Source organism: Telopea speciosissima, chromosome 10 (genome assembly GCF_018873765.1).
Source record: "Telopea speciosissima isolate NSW1024214 ecotype Mountain lineage chromosome 10, Tspe_v1, whole genome shotgun sequence".
Taxonomy (NCBI): domain Eukaryota; kingdom Viridiplantae; phylum Streptophyta; class Magnoliopsida; order Proteales; family Proteaceae; genus Telopea; species Telopea speciosissima.
Window position 1 is genome coordinate 20,689,817 of NC_057925.1, and position 13,869 is coordinate 20,703,685.

Here is a 13,869-nt window from a genome sequence, read left to right on the forward strand (position 1 = left end):
TTCTGGGAACATAACAAAAGATCCGATTTTGCCGTGCAATATGTCGTCTGAAAGTTTGTTCCAAGCACTATCCGATGATGTTGAATACGGGCAAGATCGCAAGTAACAACTTTGAGGAAAGAAATCAAAAACTCAGGATGCCAGTTGTACCAACAGTGGGCGAATGGAGGTCGATTCGTGCCGTTCTCGCACCAAAGTGTAATGTTTGGACTAGGACACTAGACAACACTAATCCACAGTGCCGAAGTCCAATTTTCACAGTAATTTTCATAAAAACCTTAGCAGTGGTATTTGTAGGAATAGTCACGGGATCATCTCTTGGGTTCACAAGAATTGGAAAGAACAAACCTCCATGGTTGCCCATGGGAGACCAACTATAATCCAAGGGTTTGGTATAAAAAAGTTTATCGAACCCTCTCTTTTCTTGTCCCATAAAATTTATGGGATTAACAAGAACAGAGGAACACATCTCTTTTCCATCCCATGGAAAGAGGGATCCATCCCATACCCGAATGCGCAGCAGAAAATAGATCGAATTGGATTTATTTCATATCCCATGGTTATCAAATAATTAATAATACTTAAGGAATAAAATAAACATTAAGATTTGTTAACCTGTAGAGCCTCAAGTGTTGCTCCTCCTCCAAATAATGATTCTTCCCCTAACAAGCACTTCAAGAAAACCCAAATTTTGATCTCCTTGATGCAATAGAAGATCCTCAAGCCAAACCAGAATTTCTTCTCCAAGAGCATGATCTAATCCAAAAAACCTAGGGTTTCCAAAACCCTAACAAGCCTCACAACTTAAGAAAGCAAGGGAGCAAGGGAGAAGAGAGAGAGAAACGAATTCCAGAGGGTGGTGGGGGGAATTCGCCCAAGCATGTTAATCGTCCCCCCTAGTGTGTTTAAATAGATGAGGCTCTAAGAGCCCCTTCAATCCCAGTGAGAGTCTAACACTGTCTCTCCTGTTTGACTTAAAACCCTAATGGGCTTTCCTGATGGGCTTCTAATTAGTGAAAAAGCATAATCGAAAAGGAAAATAAAAATAATTAAAGTTTGAATCTATAATGGGCCTTTAAATAAAAATTGCTTTAAGCCCGTTTAAGATTAAACAAATTAATTATTAATTAATAAATCCCAAAAATATCCCTGCATAACAATTATTCACCAATCCTCCATTAAACAACATCACCATTATGGAATCTAGGGCATGTATACTAGTATTGCCAAACCTCATTGCATGGTGCATGTCCATATCAGAGCGTCTGTGTACATGATCGGAATCCGCAAAACATGATTTAACAATTTAATCAAAACAATAAATTTAATAATCATTTTATGTGAAAATAAGTTTCCCAAAAACTATTTGCAAAATGGTACATGATCCTGTTCTTATCCGACCATCCACAAACTAATTCCCCTTGATCGAGCAGTGGAAACCATGTTGAGTGACTCTTTCATTCACATAATATTTACGCATTCCCAGAACACTGGCTTTAGTTCTCTTGAACCGCAGTCACAATCATTGATGAACCAAAGAATACGTTCACATCATATAATGACAAGGCCCTCTTAGGTACAGGGTCTCGGTGATGCATGTCTATCCCAAACCTACATCAAGTAGTAATAGATGAGGGAATCGACAAAATAAGATTCTTCACCAATACACACCCATGTGCGTACTTGCATTCGTACCCTGACATCAAAATATCTAGGCATACCCAATACAACGTCCATATGATAAGGGTTGTCCAGCCCAAACCCTAGTCATGACTACCAATTTAAAGTTGAACTTATGGACATACATTGCTCAAAAAATTTATATCGCATGTGATCATATTAAACCAAAATGTATGAAAATTTTAATACATAATAAATTGAGTCGAACCAAATTGAATCGAGTTTAATGGGCACACATATCTAATAATCTCCCACTTGTACATCAAAGCCAACTCCCCATACATTTTAAATCCATGCCCTCCATGTGTTTTTCAAACACTCCAAGGGATAAACCCTTCATCATGGCATCCGACACATTTTCAGTAGTGTCCACTTTGCAGATACTCACGTCGCCTTGTTGGATAATCTCACTAATAAGGTGATACTTCCGCTGCACATGCGTGTTCCTTTGATGAGCCCTAGGCTCCTTGGCTTGTCTAATTGCCCCTCTGTTGTCGCATAACAGGGGAATAGGACACCTGACATGGTCAGGGACCACCTCCAGATCTAATAAAAACTTCCTCACCAAATGCCTTTCATTGCCGCATCACAGGTTGCAAGGTATTCTGCTTCAGTAGTAGAATTGGCTGTAGACTTTTGTTTTGCACTCCTCCATACAATGACATCACCTCCCATTAGGTAAACCATCCTAGATGTGGAATTTCTGTCATCGCCTAAGCTACCTGATATGGAACCACTTGAACCCCAGGTACGCACTCTCTGCCAACCGCCTTTGTGCACCTTTGCAACCTATTGGCTTCCTTCAAACTTTATTAGTGATTAATAACAACAAATAAAGGAAGAAAACCGGGTTCCCAATCCTTATAACTCAATGGGCCAATTCTCTTACTTGAGCTGTGTGATAGGTCAGTGATTTTTGGCCTATTTCTTTGAGTAACCTGCTTTACAAGTTAATTGCCAAGGTACTGCCAAATAGGTTAAAATATGTTATTGATGATTTGGTGAGTATTAACCAATTAGTTTTATTCAGGGTAGAAATAATTTTGATAATATTCTGTTTTGCCTTGAGATTGCTACGGGTTTTGGTAGAGCCAACTCCTCCCCCCCCCCCCCCCTTTTGCTATGATGAAAGAGGGCATTAAGATGGCATTTATTTTTGTTAGGAGGGACTACAATGTGAGGATTCCATCCCTTATGCATTTCCATTTCCCTTTCATCCATTGGATCTCTACTTGCATTTCCACCCAACCATACATCTATTCTTTGTTGGATTTATGTGTCCGTCAAACCCGGTTTGGTCTGGTTCAATCCGGTTTACTTTGTATTGAACCTTTTATACATTTTGGTTTAATATTATCACATGCTATATAAACTTTTTGAGCATTATGTATCCATAAGTTTTACTTAAAATGGTAGTCACGACTAGGGTCTGGGCTGGGCACCCTCATCATATGCTCGTCGCATTGGGTATGCCTATACATGTGATGTCAGGGTATGAATGCGAGTACTCACATGTTTGATGTCTGTATTGGTGAAGAATCTACTTTGCCGATTCCCTCATGTGTTACTACAAGATGTAGGATGGGATAGACATGTATTACCAAGACCCTGTACCTGAGAGGACCATGTCATTGCAAAATATGGCTTCATTTTTTGGTTCATCAATGACTAAGACTCAAGTGAGTCAAAGTCAGTGTTCTGGGAATACGCAAACATTTTATGAGTGAAGGAGTTACTCAACATGGTCACCACTGCCCGATTCGGGAACACCAAGACTGAGGTTGTCTATGAATGATCGAATCGAAATCTGAATCCAGTGTCGTTTTGGAAATGATTTTTGCAAAATCTATTTTACATAAAATGATAGATTATATGTAGTTATTTAATTAAAATGTTTTATCGAGTTTTGCGAGACCCGATCATATATACAAACACTCTTATATGGACATGTTCTATGAAATGGGTTTGGCAGTACTAGTGTACATGCCCTAGATTCCATAACGATGGTGTTGATTAGTGGAGGGTTGGTACATGATAATTTATTATCATGTAGGGGTTTATTTAGAATTTGCTAAAATAATTGCTTATTTATTTAATTAATGGATATGGTGCTCATTATAATTATTCATAAATTAAAATAATTAATTAATTATACTATTTCCTATTAGATTCTGCTTCTTCACCAATTAGAAGCACTTCAGGATTAAACAAGATCAAGCAAATGAGGAGAGAGAGTGTCAGACTCTCACTGGGAATCATCCAAGTAGGGTTTTAGAAACCCTATTATTTAAAGACACCAAGGGGAGGGGGCAGCCCACGTTTTCTCCAGCCCTTGGATGAATTTGGCTCCCCCCTCCTTGGACGAATTTGGCTCTCTCTCTCTCTCTCTCTCTCTCTCTCTCTCTCTCTCTCTCTCTCTTTTGTGATCTCTTCTCTCCCCTTCTTCTTGCTCTCTAGTATTTGAGAGTTAGGGTTTTGGAAACCCAGATCTGTGCTTGAAGAACTTAAGAGGATCTAGGATTGACTTGGAGAACCTTGGCTGCACCATTGGAGGTTTAGATCTGTCTACCTAAAGTGCTCGTTGGAGGAAAAATCACTATCTATTGGAGGAGTAACACTCGAGGCTCATCAAGTTAACAAGTTCTGGTTAATTCCTCTTGTTAATAACTATTGATTATTCATGGGATGCAAAAGAAACTCTAATTGATCTCTTTCCGCTACGCATTCGGGTATAGGATGGATCCCTCTTTTTATAGGATGGAAAAGATATGAAATTTCTCTTTCTTGGGGATCCCATAATTTTATGGGATAAGAAAGGGAAGGATTTGGTAAAGTATTCTTATGCCAAATACCATTGGGTTCCCATGGAAGACCATGGGAATCCCTAAAAATTAAATAGGGAGCCCTAGGGCAACCTGGGGTGCCCTAGGGACAATCCTGGAGATCCCAAGAGTTGGGAACTCAAAGTATAAAGTTTAATGGTTTACCAAGGTGAGCCACAATGATCCCATGGACCGTAGTTTGACCTACATTCTTGTTAATGGCTCTCCTGTTGGGTATTTCTCCCTAGAAAAGGCATTATACAAGGATGTCCCCTTTCTCTTTTTTTGTTTACTTTGGTGACGGATGGTCTTTTCCACTGCCTTCATTGGAAGCTTGAGTAGAATCTCTTGGAGCCCATGATCTATAATGATGATGTGTTTATATTTTCTAGACCCTCTACTATCTCATATGAGGCTATCATGGATGCATTATAGTTATTCAGGGATACATCTGGGTTTAATGTTAGTACTAAAAAATATGTGATCTTTATCTCTTGAGTTCCTATTGATGTTGAGGAGCAGTTAAAAGTTATTATGGGTTTTGAGATTGGGCATCTTCCGATCACATTTTTTGGGCTCCCTCTCATTTCCTCTAGGATGTTTCTACACCATTGTTCTCCTATCCTTGATTGGCTTAAAAAGAGATTTTAGTTGTGGAAACGTTTACTTCTCTCCTATACAGGCCTTTTGAAACTTCTTAGAGCGGTTGTGCAAGCTTCCTATCTTTATTAGACTAGAGTCTATGGTCTCCCAATGTTGTGATTCGGAAGATTGAGGCTGTTACGTGCATGGTGAGAGAGGGAATGAGAGAGAAGGATAATAGGGGAAGATAAGAGAGAGGGAGAGAAAGAGAGGTAATAAGGAAAATAAAATAGGAAAAATAGGCGGCTTTATGGAGGAAGCAGTGCCTCCTTCTCTAATGGAGAACTTGTTGGAACTTTTCATCATAGTTCATTCCCTTCATTGTGCCAATTAAATAGCTACATATGAGGTGGCAGCCCACTCACATATCTCCACATCTCCTCAGGTACAACTTCTATTTGGTTACATCCTAAGGGGTCAGCTCAGTTGGTAAAAGACCAACTCCTAAAATAAGAGGTCAAGAGTTCAAACCACCTTGGGGCCTATCCCCATCCCCTATCCCCCCCTTATTATAAAGCTCCAATTCCAAAAAAAAAAAAAAAAACTTCTATTCGGTTACCTCTCCTATTACAACAACTCCTTCCACTAAGATTTAATTAACTACCCATGAGGATAACTAACTACCATGATGATAACTAACTATCTTCCCACATACAATAACTACTACATTAATAACTAACACCATACTTAGACATTGCTAAGGTTGGGATTCTTAATCTTCAATGGAAAGTTGTTGAAAAGAAAGAAGGCTTATGTATTCAGTGGATTTATTTTAAATACCTCTGGGAAGATTCAATTTGGATAGTCAAATGTGTTCTAGATGCTTGATGGGTTTGAAAAAAGACTGTCAAGTTGAGACACCTGGTTCAAGATCACATGATTTTCAAGGTTGATGATGGCTCCTCCACTAGACTTTGGTTGGAGAACTGGCACCCTTGTGAAGTTCTTATTTTAGTTTTAACCTGGGGATCAAATCAAATATTATGCTGGCTCAAAAAGGATGGCTCTTGTCTCCTCGATCATCTCAAATTGTTCTTGGTGTCCTAGCCCTTCAGTTTTTTCTCCTTGACCTTGTTTTGTAGCAGTTACTGTTAAATTTATGCCCAAAACCCGATTTAAAACCCGGTCTAACCACCGGTCTGGTTTGAATCTTTTGTGTAGAACCAGGAGCGAAGTACGCTCGTGACCTGTGGGTCATGATACTCAAGCCATCCCACAAGATTGTCGATCGTGGCTCAGGGAAAGTCGTCGAGGATAGGTACCTCGATAGAGATCGGGGGAAGTTTGTCTACGAGGGTGCATTCCTAGAATTCCCTCATTCCGAGGATCCGCATGGCTTGCACCTGGTGTACCCGTACCCACTTAGAGATGATTGGGAGTAAGTCGGTATGCTAATAACTTATGTGTATAAATACTAGAATGGGCTTGGGCTTAGGACCTTAGCCCCTTTCTATTTGGAACTAGAATTTAGGCCCAAGTGGATCCAATGGCCCAATGACTTAAACTAGACCTTGGGCTTACACCTAACCAAACAAGCTCCTAAGCAAATGGACCTAAGGACCTAATACTAACCAAACAAGACCTAATGCCTAGATAGGTTATTAAAGACCCAAAACTACTATTCACCTCACATTACAACCCTAAATCGTGGAGAGGAGAGGAGAAGAAGAAAGAAGAAGAAGGAAGAAGAGGAAGAAGGAAGGAGAAGGAAGAAGTGTGGTGGAGCTCAAGCTACCATCATCAACCCTTGGTGAGTCTCTTTCTCTCTCTCTCTCTCTCCCCATCTCTCTTTTCCTAATCCTATTACCTAGGGTTTGAATCGGTTGAGCACACCTTGAGTGCTCCATCTACTCAATTGGAAGGCCATTAATGGTTGACCTTGTGTCTTGTGGGGGTACCTAACCTCACATTGAGCCTCTCTCCCTCTACATCTATTCCTATTAGCTAGGGTTTTGGGGGTGAATTACCATTGATGGATCATTACTTACCTAAGTAAGGAAGCCATGAATGGATAGTGTCATTCTCAAGAAATTATTTCACTTTAAACCCCTCTCCATTTAATGGCCCTAAGTTGGGGTTTTACCTCCATTCATGGCCTTCACCAACCCTTATAGTAAACCATGGGATTGTGGCTTTAGTAATGTCCAACAATGTTGGTTTGAAGCCTTGTGAACCCCAATGCTCATCTCCCATGAGCATCTCCCTCATATGTACCTTAATAAAGGAATCCATTTAATCATTGGGTTCATGGACCCAAGAGTTGATGTGCATTTGCACCTTGAAGGTGGTTGTTCTCATGGCCAAAGAGACCCCTAAGAATACCCCATTTTAGCCCAAGACCTTGGGGTTACAAAACCATTCTTAAAATGGTATGAATAGCAGGACCGGTGGGGCCAAGCACATGAACAAGCACATGCAGGTGCCGGTCCCTGAGATGTTATAAGTGTCGTGGCTACCAGGGGACAGGAACATGGACAGGCACATGCTGTATGTGCCGGTCCCTGAGATGTTGCAAGTGCCGGTGGGCTGCTGCCAGAGGATAGGCACATGTTGTATGTGCCAGTCCCTGAGAAACTGTTTTTGCCTGTGGTATGTCCCGAGAGGGATAGGCCCATGGATAGGCAGATGATATCTACCGGTCCTGGCTTTGCTGCATGTGTCAGTCCCCTGTTTTTAGCCTTGTTTGATAACTTATGGGGCCCAACTCTTCTGGCCCTAAGACACTAACCTCATCCCACATTGTACACCCTCTTTAGGTTGACTCACCCGGCTCGGGGGCGTATTGGTACATGGGACAGTGAGCTTGGCGTTGATCGTCAATTTGGAAACTCGATATTGATGACTGATCGAGAATCAAGGTGAGTGAGTTAAGCAAATGTCTTAATTTATGGAATGTTTATGTGTCTGTCTTGCGAATACCATTCATGCATGTGTGCTATATTATATAATTATCGTTAAGATGTAGGATGATATACATGTTTAGATGTTGATAGGACTTTACATTCTTGTCTTGCAATATTATTTATTCTATTGCACTATAGTGCGAATGGTATTGGATTTAGTTATGGGACTCGGGTGCCGGTTGGTGCTGGACCTGGGGTTTTCATAATGTGGATTCACTCATGGCATGTAGATCTAGGGCTTCGAAAGCGGGATCCAAGTGCCAGTGGGTGTTGGGCTTGGGATTGCCGTACTTATAATTGCATTAGAGTTGTCTACTGCATTAGGTGGAAATAGGGTGGTGACCAGCCGACCGCTTTCCGTAATCACATCCCGTACTTGTATGTGTATGTATAGGCTAGAGGGGCGAGAGGATAGCCGTCGACCGTCTTTCGGTACTATGGACTCAACCTCTGGCTTATGCATGTGCGTACCCTTTTCATACAATAGATGCATTTGGCTAAGATAATGTACCCCGTACTACACCCCTTACCAATAGGGGGTAAGGTGTTGGTTAACCGATGGTAATATCCTATGTGATGGGATTACTATTCTCAAAACTCGGGAGAACTTCGATGAGTTCACGGGACCGGGAAGTAGCTAGGGTTATTATAGGGGTTTGCGTATATCTCTTGGTGGAGACCGATACTGCAGGCTTCCAACCGTAACTCGGGTTTATCATTGCCGGTATACCATCCACTTATGGTACTGACATCGGGGATGCTACCTAGGGTGTTGCAGTAGTACTTTACCAGACTTAGGCATTGTTTGTTAGGTGGATAATAATAAAATTTAACGTCATCATGCATTCATGTGGCATGATTGTAAACCATATATGATGTGCGGATTATCCTGATGGTATGGGACGCTGTGGGATTCGCTTATCATGTTTGGTTTGCGATCAAACTCATTCATTATTATTATTATGTATGCTTATGTGGTTTAACTACTCATTGGGCTCAGTGGAGCTCACTCCTCGAGGAAACACATTTTTTAGATGATACAGGTACATTTGAGTAGGGTGGCGCAAAGTTTGAGACTCCTGAAGAAGGCCATGAAGAGTGGTGGACTCCGGAGTGTAAGGATCATGGATCGGAGTGCTACTGTGAGATGTGTTCCATGAGGGAACACTGATTCTTAGCCGGTAGCCATCTTCTGATACACTTTGATATCTATCTTTTGATTTAAAGGTATATTCTTTTAGATTCCTTTCATGATCGTTGTATTATTATACAGTACGTAATATATAGGTCCTAATCAGAATGAAATGCACTTGTAGGGATAAACTTAATGTTATTAATGTTATTCTTTTCTTAATCTCCTAATGTTGTGTGTATGAGTTAGTCTTTAATACTGCATCAGTGATTCTGGTGGTTAGGGAGTGTAGTTGTATGCTCCAGTTGCATTTCCTGTGGTTCAGAGATGGGGGTGTGACAGTTACAATATAAAAGTAGAAGGCCGCTTGGCGCCCGTGACATTGTTGAATGGACCCCCTCTACCAATAAGGTGTTCTCTTCGGCATAGGCTTGTGAGCTTATTAGATCTACAAGAACCAAAGTTCCTTGGTGGAACCTGATTTTATTCTCTCATCACATTCCTAGACATAGCTTCATGACCAAGCGTGCTTTCACTAACTCCCTTCCTACCTAGGAATTCCTTTCTCAGAGGAACCGCTCCACCTCCAATTTTTTTTGCCTTTGTTGGAATGCTATTGAAAATATTGATCATCTGTTTTTTAACTGTCCTTTCTCAAAGGCGATTTAGGATGGAGTCCTTCATAAGTGTTGCCCTTCTCACTCAATTCTTCCTTCTTTTGATAGTGAAAGATGTTGGTTTTAGGAGTTTAAAGAAAAGTCGATCAGTAATAGGGCTGTGAAGATGATCTTTTGTGCTTGTATTTATCATTTATGGTGGGAGAGAAACAAACACATACGGTCCTCGTCTTCTAGGACTCATAAGCAGATTTGGTCCGCTATTGAGTTTGATGTCAGAACTCAGAACTAAGATAAATCATCTTCATGCTTTGGACCTAAATAGTCCTAAAAGAATCAATACATAGTTTCTTCCTGGGGTCTTCATATGAGGATCTATTAGCCTCCTGCTATTTTGTTGTATTGTGTTTGGGGCTTTTCCTCTTGCTCCCTTTTGGGTTGTTGTAATTAGTTTTGCTTCTTCTGATAAAAGTTAGGGGAAGTATCATCTCCCTCCCCTCTAAGTTTCCTTAATATCAACTCAACACCTAAGTTTTGAAAAATGATAATGCCCTCCCGTATTTTTTAAAGATTCTATCAACCTTACCCTAACCGTTAAAAAAAGCCATTAAGTGATAACGTAGGCATATCCAATTTTTTCGAAACCCCAGATTACCCTTAATGTAATTTTATTCTAATTTTGCCCTCTTCAACACGAAACCCCATTTCCTCTCCTTCCTCTCTACGTTTCTTCTTCTTCCGCCAGCACCACCATCATCGCCACCGCTGCCGCCACAGATCCTCTTCCACCACCACCACCATCGCCACAACCACCGCCGAACCCCATTTTCATCTTTTAACCCAGCGCCTCCATCCCTCTCTTGGACTGGATATTATCCATCTCTTTCTCCATACAAAATTGAAACCGAAACCGAAGCCCTCATCTCCATCTCCAATCTTCTTCCTGTCTTCTTCTTCTTCTTCTTTTCCAAACACCCTAACTGACCCATCTCTCCACTGAACTTCAAAACCCATCTCTCTCTTCCTTCTATTAACCAAATTTATCATCACACCGTGACCCACTCCCTTTCCAAAACCCCATAAAATGATACCCAAAATTCTGGAATCCAAAATTTGCAGGTTTTGGGAGATTTCAGATAGCAGCCAAGATATTGATCCGATGCCCACCAAACTAAGGTCGAAGGTTACCTAGGAGATGCTCCTTGATGTCCCAAAAGTTGGGGCTGAACAGGTTACAAAATCAAATTTAATTAACAAATCAAACCAGGTTGAAATAGATAGAAAAATAGAGAATCCGTTGGTTTGTTAAAACTGAAATTAAGCTTTGGAGATTTGATTTCTGTTATCTTTTATCTTCAACCATCCACAATCACCCTAACTTCCACCTTTCACCCTCCACCCAACTTCTATTTGGCTTCCCATTTCCATCTCCTTACCTTATCTCTTCCCTACCTTCTTCCTTATTTTCTTTCAACCCGGACCCTTGTACATATCAGTATGTCACTTTGACAGAATTACGATTTGGACTCAGGATTCAAGAGATTTACTTTAACACACTCAAAGAGACTTGGATGAGCTTAAGAATCCCATCGAGTGGAGATAATGTATCAAGGGATAAATTCTGAAAATTTCAAGTTAAACAGATGAATATATTCTAAGATATGCCAATTCTTGATATAGGGATCAGATGTAGAGATTTATCAGCATAGACCAAACCTAATCTCAGACTAGCCTTCAACTGCTGTTGAGTAGCCCTTCTAGTTTGATCTCCAAAATATCAGCAGCAATTGTCATTCGCCCATGAGTTTCAAGGCTGCCGGCCCTCCTTTTGGCCTCCACAAGGGGCGGCGGTGGTGAATTGAAACCCTAATAGGGTTTTTTCCTTGTTTGTCGATTTGGGGAAGAGGATGGGGAATATTCTCCGTCTGATTCCCCTCATTATAATTTAAAAAAAAAGGTTTTCTTTAAGTTAAGTAATTGGGATTTGCTAGCGTGCACTGTTGAGAAGGTGCTAATGTGCACCAGGGTCGGGTTAGTGGATCCACCCATTAACTCCAATTTAAAAGGGTAATATCGACTTTACATATGCTATTTTAACAGAGTTAGTCACTTAAGGTATGGTTGATAGAATCTTTAAAAAGTAGGGGAGGACATTGTCATTTTCTAAAACTTGGGTATTGGATTGATATTAAGGAAGCTTAGAGGGGAGGGGGATGATATTTCCCCTAAAAGTTACCCAAAATAAAAACCCATAACATATTAACCATATGATGGAGAATAATTGATCTAGTTTGTGATATTGGGGACTAAACTCAACTTATCTATTTCTCTAGGATTTTATTCCAAGGAAGAGAGAATTTAGAAACTACAATTTCAATGAAATATCCATTCATATATCAAAAGGAAAATGACACATAGACATAACAATATATATAACAAAGTACATATACATGTTACCAAAAAAAAAAAAAACAAAGTACATATACATTGGAGAAGTAAAACCATATATGCCATGGACTCTAGCAAGTCCAATCAATTTGGTCAATCCATAGGTTATGGCCATAGCCAGCGCACCCCCAACCAACATCCTCAAGCAAGATCTCTTCACAGGTGCTTTCCCTAGAAATGCAGCTAACCCTCCAAATATTACCAACGCCAAGCATGCCACTGCAATCACCACCCCTAACCTCACCTTATAAGATTGTATAAATGATGCTGATATCAGTGGCACCACAGCTCAACCTACGAATGAAAGAGCAGATGCTGCGGCTGCCTTGAATGGGTTCGGCAAATCTTCATTCTCTCCCTCATCCCCACTTTGTTTTCCATTCTCCCTCTCATTTTTTCTCTTCATATCAAACACTTCTATATCTAACTGCGAGTAAACTGATACAAACTCTCCTATTGCCATACTACAAGCACCAACAACCATCCCAGCAAAACCAGTGAGGATCATAGATTTCACGTCCTGTCTAATTGCTCCAACACCCAACATCAACGATGAGACGGATATCAATCCATCGTTGGCTCCAAGAACTGCTGCTCGAAGCCATTGTGCTCTTTGAATGTAATTGATACCGCTGTCGGGGAACTCTATGTCGAGGGCTTCAATGGCTCGTTGGTTGCCAGCTTCTAGGTTTGCCATTGATCTTGATAAGGAAGGAGATTGATGAAGGCTTGTGGTAGCCACATTCCCTCATCAAAGGTATTTATAGAGAAAAAGGCTAATGAAAGAGACTCTTATAAAGGACAAACAAACACTTTGCAAGATACATACATACACACTCACGTACACATATAAACACCAAAATTCAATTACATGAATTATGAACTAACAGTTCAAATTTGGCAAGACCATGCATACCTGCAGCATGCCAACTTAACGTGGCATCACATATAACATCATCTTCTGTCCTCTATCATTGAAAAATGATTAAAGAATAACATTAACTGGTGAACAAGTACTAAAGAAAGTGCCTAGATCCGAGCCAGTGTGGACTGGCTCAACACCCAACTAGAAGAATGAAGATTGGTTGATTGTTATGTGTCTAATGAAGGCCCACTCTAGTGTATGGGCGCAAGATTGGGCCAGTATAGTATGGGATACGTTAAAGGGCTTAAATTAACGCGTTCCATCAATTCTGTAGCTTTTGACGTATCAATCAAGTACCTAACAATTAGTATTAGAGCTGGGCACCATGTCAAGGGTTTGAGTCACTAAGAGGACTACTTGGAGTAGGCTGAAAGCTGTTAAGAAAGGGCTACCTGCCTTCAGGCAAAAACTGTAGAGCAGAGTGGAGTTGCTTGGAAAGGGTTAATTACCGTCAGAGTGAAAGCTGTCTAGAGTGAGAGCCGCTGAGGACGACGGTTGCAGAAGCGTGGTGGTCTATTATGTGCCTAATGGGGCCCACACTAGTGTATGGGCGCTAGATTGGGCCAGCCTAGTATGGAATAGATTAAAGGGCTTGATTTAACGTGTTCCATCAGCTCTGGAGCTTTTGGCTTATCGGTCAAGTACTTAACATTGACTTACTCATAAACTAAGTCAAAATGAAACAAATATGAAACCTAAA

The 13,869-nt window shown here is 40.7% G+C and overlaps 1 pseudogene; it reads right to left on the reverse strand.

Moving 5' to 3' along the window:
• Nucleotides 1-12,154: 12,154 nt before the first annotated feature.
• Nucleotides 12,155-12,941, reverse strand: LOC122643414 (annotated as a pseudogene).
• Nucleotides 12,942-13,869: the final 928 nt, after the last annotated feature.